The following is a 20,225-nucleotide window of genomic DNA, read 5'->3' as shown; positions in this document are numbered from 1 at the left end:
ATTTTGAAATTCCCTTTCAACTAACCTGAAATGAAATTCATAGATAATAAAACCCATCCACATAATCTCCAAATGCCGATATTAAGCCTTGATTTTTCCCTTATCAATATAAAGTGTTAATCTCTAAGAGAATAATAAGTATTTCAAATACTAAAGGTCTTGGTCATTAGAACACATAGTGAAATAGTCACATATTTGTACCATGAGTGAAACATGCGTATTCACATTGTTGTTTTGTATTAATGATTCAAATACCTTGAGTAGTGTGAATGTTTATATTTTGATTTTCTGAAAGAGTTAACAACTTTTATTGATTCCTAACAAATATAATAGGATTCATTTTCTGGGTTAATCTTCATGATAGTTATGTCATTTATGAGACTATGCTAAACTATCAAAACTCAGATTAATTATGACCTTCTACTTGGAAATACTAACATTCAATCATTATTATTCCTCCCTTATATTCCTGTACATCTGGACCTGCCCGTTTTTATAAATGGGTATGTGTATATATGCACAGCCTATTGCTGAAAGTGCTTTAGTAAGATGTACCACCTACTTTTTGTTCAGTAAGAGTGACAAGATCCCATTGTAGCAAATATGGAAGACACTTCTTAGACATTAGAGACATGCAGAAGACAGGTCTCCACCTTAGAGACCCTTCATCTATCTAAGTGGGTTTTGGCTGGGACTCCCAACTCTGCAGTCCCAATCAAAGCCAACTGGAAGGAAAAGACCAGGGAACATTAAAAATTATATGACCACAAAAGCAAAGGAAAATAAAATCAGTGTGCTAACCATGCCATTAGCCTAGAAAGAAAATGAGCTGAATGGTAGTTCAGCATTTGTGAAGGAATAGAAGTCACACACCATTCTCCTTCAGCTCAACCAGGTTTATTATATGTCCTGGGAATAGCAGTGTTTGTGAACTGTCAAGTGATTGAATCATCTCTAAAAGATATAGTACATGAAGCCTCTTCATGTAGATAGGAATGTAGGTAGGAAGAATGTAGGAAGATTGCTTTGATATCCAGCGGGATGTGTTTACCACTGCTTGACTCTGTGTCAAAGAACTGAGAAAACCTTAACTTCTGGCTCTCGTCCCCTTTTCAGGATCAGTTTTCATCAGAGTGAGTCAAACCCCCTTGCACAATTGTCAACTGCATTGTAAATCAGTGGTTCCCCCTTTGAGTGATGGGTCAAGAACAGCTTCTGCACAAGGGACAGCCAGCTCCCTGAAATAGAACCAAATCAGGCAGAGCTTTCTCCCTTTCATGATCATTAGTAACTACAGAGGCAGAGGTGGGGGGAAAGGTTTCAGCACATATTAAAAAAAAAAACAAAAAAAATAACATCAGAAAGGAACTCTAGAGAGGTTGGGCAGGACTTCAGCTAATATGAGATTGTGGGTATCTTTAAATTCTAGTTCTCTTCTTTTGCCCTGTGTTTATTCCTGTTCCATTTCTTAAATCCCTTTGTATAAGGAATGGTGTTTCATTTTGATTTCTTCTATATTATTCTCAAACTGCCCAATTCCTCCCCTTTCATTTGTTGAAACATGTTCGTTACTTCAGAATTTCCACCCAAGTACAGTGTGTTAAGCTCTGAAATAGTGTTAATAAGATTGAATATTTTTTGAGCACTCAGTATGTAGAAGTACTGTGGTGAGTCCTTTTTAAGCCATCTCCTCCCAGTCATGGAGCCAGAATCAAATTCAGGTTTGTTCAGTTCTGAAACCATACTTTCAATGACTTACATCGCACTGCTTCCTTGCATCTCACTAATAAAAAGAAGAAGAAGAAAGCTGAAGATGAGAATTCTAGTCCTAAGCCTGCCATTGTTTAACTCTCTGTCTTTAATGTTTTCATAAAGTGATGGGATTCTATGGTTTTCAAACTCTGTTTATGAGAGCCTTAGAATTTTGACAGTTCTTTGGGAGAGGGTTGGAGAATGACACAGGTTGATACAGTAAGGATCCAGGACTGCAGCTACTTTCAGTGGAAGGGAAGGGAGGAGCACAGAGGAAGGGAGAGAGAAAATCTTAAGCAGGATCCAAGCCTGTGAGGTGGAACTTGATCTCACCACCCTGAGGTCAAGACCTGAGCCCAGATCAAGAGTCAGACGCTTAACTGACTGAGCCATGTAAATGAGGATTTCAAATAAGAGTTGGTTCTGTTGGGGCACCTGGGTGGCTCAGTGGATTAAGCCTCTGCCTTCATCTCAGGTCATCATCTTAGAGTCCTGGGATCAAACCCCACATTGGGCTCTCTCTGCTCAGCAGGGAGCCTGTTTCCCCTTCTCTCTCTGCCTGCCTCTCTGCCTACTTGTGATCTTGGTCTCTGTCAAACAAATAAACAAAATCTAAAAAAAAAAAAAAAAAAAGTTGGTTCTATTGCATAAAGACACTTTAAATCACAAGATGATCTGTAAAACTCTGTCCTTATTTAAACTGAGTTATGGCTCTAGAAGTTTTCTTATATGATTGTAGATAAGTAGTTCTGAACTAATATCTTTAAATTTATTTTTTATTGTTTTGGCTCTACTCTTGGAGTCTTCTGATGTTTATCAACTTCAAAAGTTAGACTCATCTTTGGATGAGATAAAACATGATTTTTAATTAAGCCTCATTAGGGAAGCCAAGACACTGACTGTATCGGTTTATACATCGGAAGTTCGAATGTGTGATTTTTTTTTCTTTGTAAATATTTGCTAAAAGAGATCAAAGAGAAATTGCATTTAGAAAGGCATTTTGCAGGGGCACTGGGTGGCTCATTTGGTTAAATATCTGACTCTTTTTTTTTTTTTAAAGATTTTATTTATTTATTTGACAGACAGAGATCACAAGTAGGCAGAGAGGCAGGCAGAGAGAGAGGGGGAAGCAGGCTCCCTGCTGAGCAGAGAGCCTGATGCGGGACTCAATCTCAGGACCCTGAGATCATGACCTGAGCCAAAGGCAGCAGCTTAATGCACTGAGCCACCCAGGCACCCCAATATCTAACTCTTGATACCAGCCTAGATCTTGATCTTGGGGGAGTGAGTTAAAGCCCTGCCCTGGGCTTCAGGCTGAGCTGGATCCTACTTATAAAAATAAATAAATAAATAAATAAATAAGTGGAATAAAATAAAATAAATAAAATAAAATAAAACCATTTTGCTTTTATTCACTTTCTGGGTATTGAGTAAATAATTAAGGACAAATAAGCATCAATTAAAACTGATGTTTGACTCTTAGTTTCTCAAGATTTATTTAAAATGGTTTAAAGTAATTTCATGTTTTAAGACTGTAATTCCTGACAAATTACTGTATTATGTTTTATTAGATTCATCATACTAGTCCAATTAAGCAGTAACCAGAGCAGTAAAAGGAATCAAACACTGCTGCTAATATGATTTTAAATGTCAGCTAAGATAAATATGCATTCATATTATTTTGTCAGTTTGAACATTTTAACATGTTCTGCTTTGTGAGTCACTAAAGTTTCTAATTTCTTTGAAAAGTGAAAATGAATCTATGGAGGCATTACTTCGTTTTGTCAGAAATCCAATTCTGGTACAAGTTAGGAGCAGCTACATATTTAAGTTCAGCATTATTTTAGAAGAGACTGTTTTCCAGCAAAGAAATTGGTACCAAATTCATACAAAGTTTTCAAAATCCTTCATTTTAAACTATAGCATTGCATTTTAAAAAAATCAAGTATTTTGTGAGACATATGGTTTCTGGAGGCATATCTAACATCTCTAGCTCACAATATATAGGAAGAGAATACATTCTAATCAGGTCAATGCGATCTTTATTTTGTAGAACCTGGTAACCCACAAAATTTTTAACAGTATATTCATCTTATTTTCTCTTTAAAAATAAGAAATTAAGATGTAGCAATTAATCTAACAAAGACTAAATATAGCTTTTCTAATTTGAGAAGCAAAATATCTATAAATCCATTTCTCTGTACCAGAAACAGATTTTCAATTTTAAAGGTAGGAATGCTGGTAAGGTAGAGTAACCATTGTTGGAACTTGAAATAATTAGAATACATTATATAAAACTCAGAGATCTCAGTTTTCAATAAAATATAGCACTGACAAATTTGGTATAATATATAAACTCCAAAAAGTCATACAACTTAAAATTTTAATAGAAATATTAAGAACAAAACCAAAAACCAAAGTGATACTATTAGCTGTACTTTGAACTATAACTCCCTTTTCTTTACTATTTGCTATTAAACTCAAATTGTTTCAGCTGCTCAAATCTTCATTTAAAACCTACTACTGTGTGTCTATTGTGTACAAAACACTCTTCTAATATTTAAGAAAATTAAAACAATTTAATACTGTGTTGCAAATTTGGAAGTTGGTAAGAGTAGATCTTAAGAGTCTTCATTACAAGAAAACAATTTTTTTATAACTATTGTGATGGATATTAATTAGACTTATTGTGGTGATCATTTTATAATAAATACAAATGTCAAATCATGATATATACCTGAACCTAATATAATGTTAAATGTAAAAAAAAATAATAAAACATAGCATATAAAACTAAAAGAAAAATTCAAAGTTTTTATATACATTATAATTTACTTCTAAATTTAAGTAAAATTTAATGCTACTCAACTTTGAGTGATGTCTTTTATTTATTTATTTTTTAAATTTATTTGAGAGAAGGAGAGCACACACAAGTGGAGTAAGGGGCAGGGGCAGAGGGAGAAGCAGACTCCCTGCTGATCAGGGAGCCCAACTAGGGACTCAGTCCCAGGACCCCAGGATAATGACCTGAGCCCAAGGCAGATGCTTAACTGACTGAGCCACCCAGGTGCCCCTTAGTGATGTCATTTTAAAAACATAGACTGAAGTTACTACCTTTATTTTGTTAAATATCTTATATGTAATTGTTTAGTGACTTGCTGAACTGGGGGTAATTTTAAATTTAAATATGGTCAGATTTATCAGTCTTTCTATTTCCCCCAATATGCTTTATTATCTTTTACAATGCTTTCATATTTTATGATTATGTCATTGTCCATATTTTTAGCATTTTTTTCACCTTTATTTTTTATCAATGCCTTAAATTTGTCGTTAGTATTGTTACTATTATCATTCTCATTTTAGCTACTACTTTTATAGGAAATGTTTACTTAGATGTACATATGTGTTCATTTCTTTGTTCATCATTGTTTCTGAAGTATCACTCTTCCCTTCTGAGAATTTATTCCATGCTGAACTACATGCCTTAATGGCTCTTTTAACAGAGATCAAGATATTTAAAATATCAAAGTTGACTTCTATTCTGTTTAATCATATTTAAGATTAATATAGACTATTTTCTGAGTAATTATTCCTCTACACTTTGAAGATATTATTCCATTATTTTCTACTAGGTATTGGCAGTCTACTGTTTCTATTTTGGTAATCTCTCTTTTCTCCCCAACTAATTTTGAAGTTTTCTCTTTGTCTTTGGTATTCTGCAGTTCAACCATAGTCCATTTAGTATGGATTTGTTTTTATTTTTCTGCTTAGGACTTGTTCTTTTTCAGGCCGAGTATTTCTTTTTTCAGCTTCAGAATACACTCTAAATATTTACTTTTTCTACACTCTCTTCTTTATCCTCTTTCTAGAACTTCAATTAAATGTGCTGTGGAATTCTCATCTCTACCAGATCTATCTGACTAGCTCTTCCTTATCTTTTTTCTCTTTTTCTCTTTTTGCTGTATTCTGGATATTTTTCTCAGCATTATCTTAACGTTTCTTTAATTCACACTCTACTAATGATGTAAAATCACTGTTCCTCAGAAGTATATTACAGGAACCTGCTTAATAAGCTTTTTAAGTATTGATCCAAGTTATCAATAAAGACATTAATCATATGGGGGTGTTGAAGGAGTCATTTTTATTTCATACTTCTTGAAATTTCCCTGTAGCTTATTATTGTTTGTTTAAGTTTCACTTTTCACTTTTTTTCTGTGAAAGTTTCACATTTCATTTACATAAGGTGTGTCATTTATCCAGCCCATATTTCTCTGTCAACCAAAATAAACCATAAGAAATGAAATAATTGATGGAAAAATGATGTCAATACCTTTAAATTTAGATAACCTATATCTTCTGCATCTCTTTGACCAACAACTCAACTGATCAAAGAAGAAAACAGAATCTGTGTGATTTATTTGGTTCAGTTGGATACACATTAACTTCTATTAAATGCAATCTATTTTTGCAAGCTTTAAGAAAGTACTGTGTTTCTCATCCATTTTGGGTTTCAGAGGGAACTTTTTGCCTTGTAATTTATAAGATTTATTCTTAAAATAAGAACTTTATTTACTCTTCAATGTCAGTGTCTTCTTCTATCCTCATGTTAAGACTGTGAGATCCAATTTGTTTTTCTAATTTCAAGATTTTCTATTTTATGTATGGTAATGTATCCAGACGTAGATAAAGACATTTAAGATATCAAGAGAAATATATTTAATTTCCATTTTCAACTTTATCTTTAAACATTTTGATGAACATGTTTGAGTTAATATGAATATGATAAGTGTGTGAAGAAATTGAAATGATAGGCTTCATAAGTTACTTGATTTGAAGAATCATATGGAGCCACTTAAGCTTGTCAGGTAAAGGAGAAATACAATTAATTTCCATTTTCAACTTTTTCTGTCTTTAAATGTTTTGATGAAAGCATTTGTGTCAATATGAATATGATAGATATGTGAAAAAATGGAAATGCTAGGCTTCATGAGTTACATTGAGATTGGATTATTTGATCTAAAGAATCATATGAAGCCACTTAACTTGTCAGGTAAAGAAGTTGCATAATCCTATTTGGTTTTGGGAAGATTAACAGGATTCAATTTAGAAAATGGGTGATAAAGTGTGATGACTAGAGATAGGAAAAAGTGGTTTGATTCAAGGTTTACCTAGGAGGAAATTACACAATAGTTCATGGCAGATTAGTTGTGGAGGTGATGGAGTCAAGGACCATGCTTATGCTGACATTGTTACACAAGAGACCAAGGCCAAATGTGGACAAGAAACTTTCAGTTTTGAGCAAAATAAACAATGGCTGCCAGTGGGATATCTGAGTGGATTTGTCCAGTTACAGGTCTGAAGTTCAGGGAAAAACCTTGCCAACTTGTAATCAAAATCAGAAAAATATATGCAATCATCCAATGGGAGGAAAAAAATGAGATGACAAAAAGGGATGTGGGGAAACCCAGGAGACAGTGGGTCAAGAAAGTGAAGAGAATAGAGTGTTTCAAGAAAGAGGACATGGTTAATGCTATCTCACAATGCTGACCATCATGACTGAGGTATATGAAAGAGGGATAACAACAAGGTCATGTTGTGACAGCATTTTTAGGGAAGAAATGAGTAAATAAATTATGGTATATATATAAAGTAGGATATAATAAAGCTTTTGAAATATATAGCCTGCATGTGTTAAGTGGGAAATATTGAAAGAAAACAGTGACATGTGAAATGAGATAGTATTCATATGATAATGCTATGTTACATTAATTTCAGGTGTACAATTTAGTGATTTGACAAGTTTATATATTATGTTATGTTCACGTAACTACCACCTGTTCTATCACTATTATAGTATCATTGACTATATTTCTTAGGCTCTGTCTGTCATCCCTGTGACATATTCATACCATAACTGCAAGCCTGTATCTTTCCCTCCCTTCACACATTTTGCTCATCCCCCATGCCTCCTCCCTCTGGTAGCCATCACTTTGTTCTCTGTATTCATAGGTCTGATTCTGCTTTTTGCTTATTCCTTTGTTGTTGCTTTACATTCCACTAATGAATGCAATTATGTGGTATTTGGCTTTCTTATTTTAACTATTTCACTTAACATAATATCCTCTAGGTCCATCCATGTTGTCTCAAATGGCATGCTCTCTTCCCTTTTCATGGCTGTGTAATATTTCATATTTTCCTTACATCGTCATCTATGTATGATTGCTTAGGTTGCTTTCATATCTTGACTATTGTAAGTAAATCTGCAATAAACATAGGGGTGCATGTATCTTTTTAAATAAGTCTTTTTGTTTTCTTTGGGTAAAGAATAGTGGAATTATTGTATCATTAGATTGGTTTTTGAGTCTAGGCCATACCACCCTGAACACGCCCCGATCTCGTCTGATCTCGGAAGCTAAGCAGGGTCGGGCCTGGTTAGTACTTGGATGGAGATTGGTTTTTGAGCAATGAATTTTGTAAGTTCTTTATGTATTTTTGATAATATCCTTAATCAGATAAATCATTTGCAAAATCTTCTCTCATTAAGTATGTTGTCTTTTTGTTTTGTTGATGGTTTCCTTTACTGTGCAAAAGTTTTTTATTTTGATGTAATCTCTGTAGTTTATTTTTGCTTTTGTTTCCCTTGCCTTAGGAGACATACCTAGAAAAATGTTGCTATGGTGGATGCCAGAGAAATGACTGCCTGTATTCTCCTCTAGAGTTTTTATGGTTTTGGGTCTCATATTAAGTTTCTAATCTATTCTTTAAGTATTTTTTATTTATTTAAGAGGGGGGAAAGTGTGTATGTGCATGTGCATGCACATGAGGAGGGGGAGGGGCAGAGGAGGAAGGAGAGAAAATCTTTTCATTTTTTCTTTTTAAATTATTTTTATTAACATATAACATATTATGTGTACCAGGATACAGGTCTGTGTATCATCAGGCTTATACATTTCACAGCACTCACCATATCACATACCCTCCCCAATGTCCATAACCTGACCAACTTCTCCATACCCCCCTTCCCCAGCAACCCTCAGTTTATTTTGTGAGATTAAGAGTTTCTTATGGTTTGTCTCCCTCCTCATCCCATCTTGTTTCATTTTTCCTTCCTTACCCCCGAAACCCTCTGTCCTGCTTCTCAAATTCCTCATATCAGGGAGAGCATATGATAATCGACTTTCTCTGATTGACTTATTTCACTCAGCATAATCCATCTTGTTCCATCCACATCATTGCAAATGGCAAGATTTCATTTCTTTTGATGGCTGCATTGTATTCCATTGTGTGTGTGTGTGTGTGTGTGTGTGCGTGCGCGCGCATATGTGTGTGTGTATATATATATATATATATATATTTATTTATTTATCCATTCTTTTGTTGATGGACATCTAGGTTCTTTCTATAGTTTGGACATTGCTGCTATAAACACTTGGGTACATGCGCCCCCTCAGATCACTACATTTGTATCTTTAGGGTAAATACCCAGTAGTGCGATTGCTGGGTCATATGGTAGCTCTATTCAACTTTTTGAGGAACCTCCATACTGTTATCCAGTGTGGCTGCTCCAGCTTGCATTCCCACCAACAGTGTAGGAGGGTTCCCCATTATCCACATCCTCACCAGCATCTGTCCTTTCTTGACTTGTTATTTTTAGCCATTCTGACTAGTGTGAGGTGGTATCTCATTGTAGTTTTGATTTGTATTTCCCTGATGCTGAATGATGTGGAGAACTTTTTCATGTGTCTGTTGGCCATCTGCATGTCTTCTTTGCAGAAATGTCTGTTCATGTCCTCTGCCCATTTCTTGATTGGATTATTCTTTGGATGTTGACTTTGATAAGTTTTCTTATAGATTTTGGATACTAGCCCTTCATTTGATATGTCATTTGTGAATATCTTCTCCCATTCTTTTTTTTTCCCCTTGGTAAAAGTTTATTGAATTAATGAGATAGGAATAAAAATTCACAATTTGGTTCTTTTTTTTAATAATTTGTTTTTAAATTTTTTATAAACATATAATGTATTATTAGTCCCAGGGGTACCGGTCTGTGAATCGCCAGGTTTACACACTTCACAGCACTCACCATAGCACATACCCTCCCCAATGTCCATAACCCCACCATCCTCTCCCTACCCCCCTCCTCCTCAGCAACCCTCAGTTTGTTTTGTGAGATTGAGAGTCATTTATGGTTTGTTTCCCTCCCAATCCCATTTTGTTTCATTTATTCTCTTCCTACCCCCCAAACTCCCCATGTTGCCTCTCTACTTCCTCATATCAGGGAGATCATATAATAGTTGTCTTTCTCCAATTGACTTACTTCACTAAGCATAATACCCTCTAGTTCTACTCACGTCATTGCAAATGGCAAGATTTCATTTCTTTTTTTTTTTTTTTTTTTAAGATTTTATTTATTTATTTGACAGAGACAGATCACAAGTAGGCAGAGAGGCAGGCAGAGAGAGAGAGGAGGAAGCAGGCTCGCTGCTGAGCAGAGAGCCCGATGCGGGACTTGATCCCAGGACCCTGAGATCATGACCTGAGCCGAAGGTAGCGGCTTAACCCACTGAGCCACCCAGGCGCCCAAGATTTCATTTCTTTTGATGGCTGCATAGTATTCCATTATATATATATATATCTCACCTCTTCTTTACCCATTAATCTGTCGATGGACATCTAGGTTCTTTCCATAGTTTGACTATTGTGGACATTGCTGCTATAAACATTCAGGTGCACGTGCCCCTTCGGATCACTATGTTTTGTATCTTTGTAGTGCAATTGCTGGGTAGAAGGGTAGTTCTATTTACAACTTTTTGAGGAAACTCCATGCTCTTTTCCAGAGTGGCTGCACCAGCTTGCATTCCCACCAACAGTGTAGGAGGGTTCCCCTTTCTCCACATCCTCGCCAGCATCTGTCATTTCCTGATTTGTTCATTTTAGTCATTCTGACTGGTGTGAGGTGGTATCTCATTGTGGTTTTGATTTGTATTTCCCTGATGCCAAGTGATGTGGAGCACTTTTTCATGTGTCTGTTGGCCATCTGGTTATCTGTTGGCCATCAGATATCCAGTTAGTTCATGCCCTCTGCCCACTTTTTGGTTGGATTATTTGTACTTTGGGTATTGAATTTGCTAAGCTCTTTATAGATTTTGGATACTATCCATTTATCTGATATTTCATTGCAAATATCTTCTCCCATTCTGTCAGTTGCCTTTTGGTTTTGTTAACTGTTTCCTTTGCTGTGCAAAAGCTTTTGATCTTGATGAAGTCCCAATAGTTCATTCTTGCCCTTGCTTCCCTTGCCTTTGGCAATGTTCCTAGGAAGAAGTTGTTATGGCTGAGGTGAAAGAGGTTGCTGCCTGTGTTCTCCTCAAGGATTTTGATGGATTCCTTTCTCACATTGAGGTCCTTCATCCATTTTGAGTCTATTTTTGTATAGAAAATAGTGTAAGAAATTTTTGTATAGAAAATGGTGTAAGGAAATGGTCCAGTTTCATTCTTCTGTATGATGGCTGTGCAATTTTCCCAACACCATTTGTTGAAGAGACTGTCTTTTTTTCCATTGGACATTCTTTCTGTTTTGTTGAAGGTTAGTTGACCATAGAGTTGAGGGTCTATTTCTGGGCTTCCTATTCTGTTCCATTGATCTGTGTGTCTGTTTTTGTGCCAGTACTATAATGTCTTGATGATTATAGTTTTGTAGAAGAGCTTGAAGTCTGGAATTGTAATGCCACCAACTTTGGCTTTCTTTTTCAATATTCCTCTGGCTATTCGCAGTCTTTTCCAGTTCCATATAAATTTTGGGATTATTTTTTCCATTTCTTTGAAAAGAGTTGATGGTATTTTGATAGGGATTGCATTAAATGTGTAGATTGCTTTAGGTAGCACAGATATTTTCACAATATTTGTTCTTCCAATCCACGAGCATGGAACATTTTTCCATTTCTTTGTGTCTTCTTCAATTTCTTTCATGAGAACTTTATAGTTTTCTGCGTACAGATTCTTTGCTTCTTTGGTTAGGTTTATTCCTAGGTATCTTATGGTTTGGGGTACAACTGTAAATGGGATGGACTCCTTAATTTCTCTTTCTTCTGCCTTGTTGGTGTATAAAATGCAACTGATTTTTGTGCCTTGATTTTGTATCCTGACACTTTACTGAATTCCTACATGAGTCTAGCAGTTTTGGAGTGGAGTCTTTTGGGTTTTCCACATAAAGTATCCTATCATCCACAAAGAGTGAGAGTTTGACTTCTTCTTTGCCGATTTGGATGCCTTTTATTTCTTTTTGTTGTCTGATTGCTGAGGCTAGGACTTCTAGTACTATACTGAATAGCAGTGGTGATAGTGGACATCCCTGCCATGTTCCTGACCTTAGGGGGAAAGCTCTCAGTTTTTCCTCATTGAGAATTAATTCACTGTGAGTTTTTCATAGATGGCTTTGATGATATTGAGGTATGTACCCTCTATCCCTGCACTGTAAAGAGTTTTGATCAAGAAAGTATACTGTATTTTGTCCAATGCTTTTTCAGCTTTTATTGAGAGTATCATGGCTCTTGTTCTTTCTTTTATTAATGTATTGTATCACATTGATTGATTAGCGGATGTTGAACCAACCTTGCAGCCCAGGAATAAATCCCAGTTGGTCGTGGTGAATAATCCTTTTAATGTACTGTTGGATCCCAATGGCTAGTAATTTGGTGAGACTTCACATCTGTGTTCATCAAGGATATTGTTTTGTAATTCTCCTTTGTTGGAGTCTTTGTCTGGTTCTGGGATCAAGGTAATGCTGGCCTCATAAAATGAGTTTAGAAGTTTTCCTTCCATTTCTATTTTTTGGAACAGTTTCAGGAGAATAGGTATTAATTCTTCTTTAAATATTTAGTTAAATTCCCCTGGGAAGTTGTCTGGCCCTGGGCTTTTGTTTGTTGGGAGATTTTTGAGGACTGCTTCAATTTTCTTACTGGCTTTGGGTCTGTTCAGGTTTTCTGTTTCTTTCTGGTTCAGTTTTGGTAGTTTATGCATCCATTTCTTCCAGATTATCAAATTTGCTGGTGTATAGTTGTTCATAATATGTTCTTATAATTGTTTGTATTTTTTTGGTATTGGTAGTGATCTCTCCTCTTTCATTCATGATTTTATTTATTTGGGTCCTTTATCTCTTCTTTCTGATAAGTCTGGCCAGGGATTTATCAATCTTATTAATTCTTTCAAAGAACCAGCTCCTAGTTTTGTTGATTTGTTATACTGTTCTTTTGGTTTCTATTTCATTGATTTCTGCTCTGGTCATTGATTTCTTCTCTTCTCCTGCTGGGTTTAGGCTTTCTTTGCTGTTCTTTCACTAGCTCCTTTAGGTGTAGGATTAGGTTGTACACTTGAGACCTTTCTTGTTTCTTGAGAAAGGTTGTATCACTATATACTTTTTCCTCTCAGGACTGCCTTTACAGATTTTGAAAAGTTGTGTTTTCATTTCCATTTGTTTCCGTGATTTTTTTCAAATTTAAAAAAATTTTTTTAATTCTTTAATTTCCTGGTTGACCCATTCATTCTTTAGTAGGTTGCTTTTGAGCCTCCATATGTTTGAGTTGTTTCCAACTTTCCTCTTGTGATTGAATTCTAGCTTCAGAGCATTGTGGTCCAAAATATGCAGGGAGTGATCTCAATCTTTTGGTACTGGTTGGGACCTGATTTGTGACCCAGGATGTGATCTATTCTAAAGAATGTTCCATGTGCACTAGAGAAGAATGTGTATTCTGTTGCTTTCGAATGGACTGTTCTGAATATATTTGTAATGTTCATCTCATCCCGTGTGTCATTTAAGACCTTTATTTCCTTGTTGATCTTTTGCTTGGATGATCTGTCCATTTCAGTGATGGGGTGATAATGTCCCATACTGTTATTGTATTATTGTCTATGTATTTCTTTGACTTTGTTATTAATTGGTTTATGTAGTTGGCTGCTCCCATGTTAGGGGCATAGATATTTAAAACTGTTAGATCTTCTTGTTGGACAGACCCTTTTATGTATGATATAATGTCTTTCCTCATCTCTTATTATAGTCTTTGGCTTAAAATCTAATTGATCTGATATAAGGATTGCCACCCAGCTTTCTTTTGATGTCCATTAGCATGGTAAATTGTTTTCCACTCCCTCACTTTAAATCTGGAGGTGTCTTGGGTCTAAGATGAGTTTCTTGTAGGCAGCATATTGATGGGTTTTGTTTTTTTATTCATCCTGATACCCTGTGTCTTTTGATTGGGGTATTTAGCCTGTTTATATTCGGGTAACTGTTGTGAGATATGAATTTAATGCCATTGTATTGTCTGTAAGGCTCCTGTTACTGTGTATTGTCTCTGTTCCTTTCTGGTCTACTACTTTTAGGCTCTCTCTTTGCTTAGACTACTGATTTCAATATTTCCTATAGAGCTGGTTTGGTGTTTGCAGTTTGCAAATTCTTTTAGTTTTTATTTGTCCTGGAAGCTTGTTATCTCTCCTTCTATTTTCAATGATAGCCTAGCTGGCTATAGTATTCTTGGCTTCATATTTTTCACATTTAGTGCTCTGAATATATCATGCCAGATCTCTGTGGATAAGTCTGCTGCCAATCTAATATTTCTACCATTGTATGTTACAGACTTCTTGTCCCAAGCTGCTTTCAGGATTTCCTCTTTGTCACTAAGACTTGTAAGTTTTACTATTAGATGACAGGGTGTGGACCTACTTTTATTGATTTTGAGGGGGGCTCTCTGTGCCTCCTGGATTATGATGCTTGTTCCCTTTGCCATATTAGGGAAATTTTCAATTGTAATTCACTCCAATATACATTTTTTTTTAAAGATTTTATTTATTTATTTGAGAGAGAGACAGTGAGAGAGAGCATGAGCGAGGAGAAGGTCAGAGAGCGAAGCAGACTCCCCATGGAGCTGGGAGCCTGATGTGGGACTCGATCCCAGGACTCCAGGATCACGCCCTGAGCCGAAGGCAGTCGTCCAACCAACTGCGCCACCCAGGCGTCCCTCCAATATACATTTTGCCCCTCTCTCTCTTCTTCTTCTGGAACCCCAATTATTCTAATATTGTTTTGTTTTATGGTATCATTTACCTCTTGAATTCTCCACTCGTGGTCCAGTAGTTGTTTGTCTCTCTTTTGCTCAGCTTCTTTATTCTCTGTCATTTGGTTTTCTGCATCACTAATTCTCTCTTCTGTCTCATTTATCCTAGCAGTAAGAGCCTCCATTTTTTTAGTACACATCATTAATAGCTTTTTTGGTCTCAGTTTGGTTAGATTTTAGTTCTGTTTCTCTAATATCTTCCATGCCTTTTTTGAGCCCAGCTAGTACCTTGAGAATCATCATTCTGAACTCTAGTTCTGACATATTAGAACCTAATCATAGGTTCCTAGCCTTTGGCACTGCCTCTTGTTCTTTTGTGTGTGTGTGTGTGTGTGTGTGTTTATGCCTTGTCATTTTATCCAGATAAGAATATATTAATGAGAAAATAAAATACTAAAAGGGTGGCAAAGACCCCAGAAAAATGTATGCTAACGAAATCAGAAGAGACACAAAACCAGGGGAAGAAGAGAGGGGAAAAAAAGAAAAAATATATATATATATACATATATTGGACTGGTGAATAGAACAGAACCACCCACTTGATTTTGAGTGTATTCTGGTCTCTTTGAAGAAACTACCTCCCAAATTTTAAAGAAAGAAAAACATATATATACAAAAATAAGGGTAAACACAATGAAGGGATGGAATATGACTGTAAAGATGAAAATTTAAAAAGAAAATTTTAAAAAAGGAATTGATAAGATAAGTTGGTTGGAAAATGAAAAAAAAAGAGAAAGAATATGCTTAGGCTGGAGACTAGAACAAACCCATGTGCTAGATTTAGAGTATATTTTGATCTATTAGAAGAAATTGTATCCCAAAATTTTAAAGAAAAAAAACTATATGTGTATAAAAAATAAGGTTAAATACAATGACAGAATAAAATATTGTAACAATGAAGGTTTAAAAAGATTTTTTTAAAGAAAGGTATTGTTAAGAGAAACTAGTTAAAAAACGTTAAAAGAGGAAAAATGAAAAGTTAAAAAAATAGAATAAGAAAAACAATAAAATTAAAAAACAATTTAACTTTTCAAGACTAAAGGATCATGGGTGAAAAGCCATGAATGCTATGCATTGCTTTCCCCTAGCTTCTGGAGTTCTGCTGTTCTCCTTGATCAGTGAACTTGGTCTTGCCTGGATGTTCTTGCTGATCTTCTGGAGGAGGGACCTGTTGCAATGAGTCTCAAATGTCTTTTCCTGAGGTGGAATTGCACCACCTTTTCCAGGGACCAGGCTAGGTAATCTGCTCGGGTTCACTCTCAGGAGATTTTTTTCCCTGAGCACATTCCATAGAGCTCTGGAGGATGGGAATGAAAATGGTGGCCTCCCAATCTCCAGCCTGAAGGAGAGAAGAGGTAATGGCCCCACTGCTCAGTGCACCTCAGAGAAGAGCAATCACTCCTGTCTCTCTGGTCTCTGGCCATGCTCTATGCTCACCCAGGCTGTGACTGAGCATTTCTGTCTCTGGCACAGAGCTCCATTTGGAGTCTCCAAACCCAGCAGATTCCAGCCATGCATTTCTGTGCCACTCCTGTAGAAGGAAGAAGAAGGTGATCTTGCTGAGTCTGCCACTTGTGGAGTCCCTGCTCGAAGAGCAGTTTCTTGACCGTGCCTTGGATCATGGTTTAAGGTAAACCCAATCTAAAAGCTCACTCCTCGGCTCTGTCTCTGTAGTCAGCTTCCCCACTAGAATACCTGGGAGCTCCGCCACACTCAGGCACCCCCGATCTTTCTGTGACCCTGCAGGATCTGAGACCACACTGTTCCGGCAAGCGTTCCACCCCAGCTTAACCTTTGGAGTGATGTCCCTCAGTGAAGAAGACTTCTAAAATTTCTGATTTTGTGCTCTGCTGCTCCACTGCCTGCCGGGAGCCACCCCCTCCCCCATGGTCTATCTTCCTGTCCTTTTGGAATCACTTCTCTGCATGTCTTACCTTTCAGAAAGTGCTCGATTTTCTGTTCCTAGAATTGCTGCTCTTTTTCTCTTCTATCTCCTGTTGAGTTTGTAGGTGTTTAGAATGGTTTGACTACTATCTAGCTGAACTCCTGGGACCTGATGTCATTTCGGTCTGCTTCTCCTCTGTCATCTTCTGACATCTGTCAGATAGAGAAAATCTTAAGCAGGCTCATCACCCAGGGTAGATCCTGATGCAGAGCCTGACATGGGGATGGAAGAGGGGCTCAATCTCACAACCCTGAGATCATAACCTGAGCCGAAACCAAGAGTTGGATGTTTAACCAACCAAGCCACTCAGGAACCCCAGGTTGTTTTTTTTTTTTTATCTATTTTGAGTTCACTTTTGTATCCTTATAAATTAAGTCACTATTCATATGAATTTTAAAATACAAAAATATATAATATCACATGCTGTTATACACAGATATATACATATGTATATATAAATATAAATACAGGAAGTCTGAAAAAAGATTGGAAGATTACACATCAGTTTCAAGAAAATTAGTTTTTTCTGTAAAGATGTTGACAACAATGGGTGGATTAGGTGTGGATTTTAATTACATTGGTAAAGTTTTACAACTTTTAACCTAAAAAAGAAACAAAAAAAAAAGAAAGAAAAAGAAAAGTGATCTAAAGCAAAGAATGACATAGAATAACTTTTGGTGGTAAGGAAGTCTTATTCTCTGAACTCTTGGCGTGTTTGCAATATTTCATAATTTTGTAAAATAATTAGTCTTGTATTAGATTTTCCCAAGAAGTGCAGATTGGAAATATGATCAAATTTTACTAGGAATCAAATTTTCTAGATATTTAAGTAACCACATTAAGTGTGAAAGGTATAGCAATAGAACAGTAAATATTTGCCATTGTTTTAAGAAATATGTTAACCAAGTATGAAGATGGTACTTAAACTTAAGAATAAAAATATACAATTTTCATTCCTCCATGATGTGTTACTCTTTACCAAATAAGTTGACATATGTAATTATAATTAATCATGGCCTATTAAAAATGCCTTTAATGGGAAAATGAAATACTCTGTATTAACTTAAATCTACTTAGTATTTTTCTTTAACGTAGACATTTCATTATGGACACTGATAGTCTCCTAACATTAACATTGTATATTATTTGTTCTGTCATTTCTTATAAAGAGGTTTGATCATTTAAATTGATGGTATATTCAAAAATGGCTTGAGTTCAAAAACAAAAAAAAAAAATAAATTTTGACTTGGTAGAGAAACGTAAAATTCCTTGGCATATCTAACTTAGTCTAAATAGCCAAAGAATAGGCATATCAAATATGTTTTTCCTTAATTATGCATAATGCATATCTTAGTCCTTCATTTATCAGCGGTTTTTAAACCATTCCTAATTGTTGTTTAAACTAGTTTATTAAAAGTTAAGACTTGTCAAAAATTTTTTAAAAAATCTAAATATTTCCTAAATATGGAAATCATAGTCCTTCAAAATACTGAGTAAAAAGAAAAAACATAAAATGCTACCAGGATAAAAAAACAAAGAAACAAAACAAAAAAACTGCCATCAGAGAACTTAATCCTAGGCTCTCTAAGACTAATTTTATCAGCATCTATTGACCAATTTTAATTGCATGGTTATGCCAAAATAAAGCTCATAAATGATTTCTGCTTATCTATATTAGACTTTGCAGTTATAATAGTTACAATGACAGCAGAGCTGAAAAATCTCAGAACACAAGTCTGCATGAGACTGTCAGAGTAATTTTAGATATTTTTTGATCCTGGATTCTGATCTCCTAGTGTTAGATTCTTGCCTATTTTGAATTTTGGTATCTGTACTGTGAAATTTCATGTTGTAGTATGGAAATTATAAAGTGAAGTTCAAGGTCACCTACAGGTATTGTTACTTACAGAAAATAATATCAGCTTGTGCTGACCAATGAATGATGAAATGAAACAAAATATTATTCTCATAAAGTTTTAGTCAGTTGGGGACACAGTTTTGTAAAGAATATCTATATTCACCTTGGGTCCCCCAAATTTGAAACTCTTGTGTTTTTAATCTCCTATTCCCATGTGATATTAATCTATTAAAATCTGAAAACTAAGGTTTTATTTTTCCTATCTGCTGTGAATTACCTGAAATCAGTTTCATCTTAGACATTTCATTCTCTGAAACTAACCCTCTTCTGTGACACACACACACATTCTATTTGGAAAACATAATTAATTGCAAAGCACCAATTTGTCTTCGATATTCATTATCTGTGAGTGTTTATTACTGTACTAGAAAATTATATTACAATTTTCTTTTAATTATCTTCCTGAGGATATAGCTCATTTCCTGATGACAACTGGAAAACATCCAAATGACTACCAGCCACAATTAAGATATGTTTCTTATAGAGAAGCTTCAGGAGATATTCAGTCCTTGAGTGTTTATTAAGTGCAGCTTCAATCCTAACCTTGCATATAAAATATTAGAGTATATAATATAATGTGAAAAACTGATGAATTTTTTTTGGTGGCTTTATATAAAATTGTTTTAGAAAAATTATCTTTCAGTTGACTTCCAATCTGTGTGAATAATATGTATATCATCTATCTATCTATCTATCTAGATATGGAAAGAGTTTGGCTCTGGCATTTCAGTTTTCATAGGAGCTATTATAAGGAAATATGCACATAACTGGTTAAGGAAAAAGGTCTCCTCAGGACCCTGAGGTTTTTCTATCTGGAAGAAAAGAAATATTAAATAAACAGTATAAGAAGATAAATGACATACTATTCAGAGAAGGAATATAAGAATTTTTCACTTTGAGAAATTAGAGATTCTGCATGTGATTCTGCATGTGATTGTGGGCTTTGGGAGTAAGTAGAACATGTGGGCCCATACAGAAGATAGGTTGGGGCCAACAGAGTACTTTTTAATTTTCAAAGTATCCAACCATGTTATTTCATGGAATTGAGCGTATTTGTTATTACATGTGCTGTGGTTTAAGAGAGGCCGGGACAGTATCACAGGTGCATCTTCAGGAGTCACAAGCAAGATTTAGTCATGTTCGAGGGAAGAGGCAGTTTATTATCATTTTCATGTACTAAGTCCATTTATTGAGCAAGCACACAATAAACATTAGCTTTCACTCTCATTGGCGAGGATGTGATTGTGAGAACTCCTGGAGTAGGTGCAGCTAGCGGATGCTTCCAGCAGGGGGAAGCAGACCCCTTCATAGTGGGGTAGCTGATTTTAAAAGCCTTCCATTTGCAACTAACAATTACCAGGGAGTTGGTTTGTTGGTATCTCTCAGTGGTCATTGCCCGAAACATGATGGTGCTAACCATCTTCTTAATCTTCCCTCTTTTGTAGGCATTTATTTTTTTCAACCTGCATTTTTTGAGTTAAATCTGATGGAGGCAGTAAATATT

Source organism: Neovison vison, chromosome 6 (assembly GCF_020171115.1).
Source record: "Neovison vison isolate M4711 chromosome 6, ASM_NN_V1, whole genome shotgun sequence".
Lineage (NCBI taxonomy): Eukaryota > Metazoa > Chordata > Mammalia > Carnivora > Mustelidae > Neogale > Neogale vison.
This window is presented reverse-complemented; position numbering follows the sequence as displayed.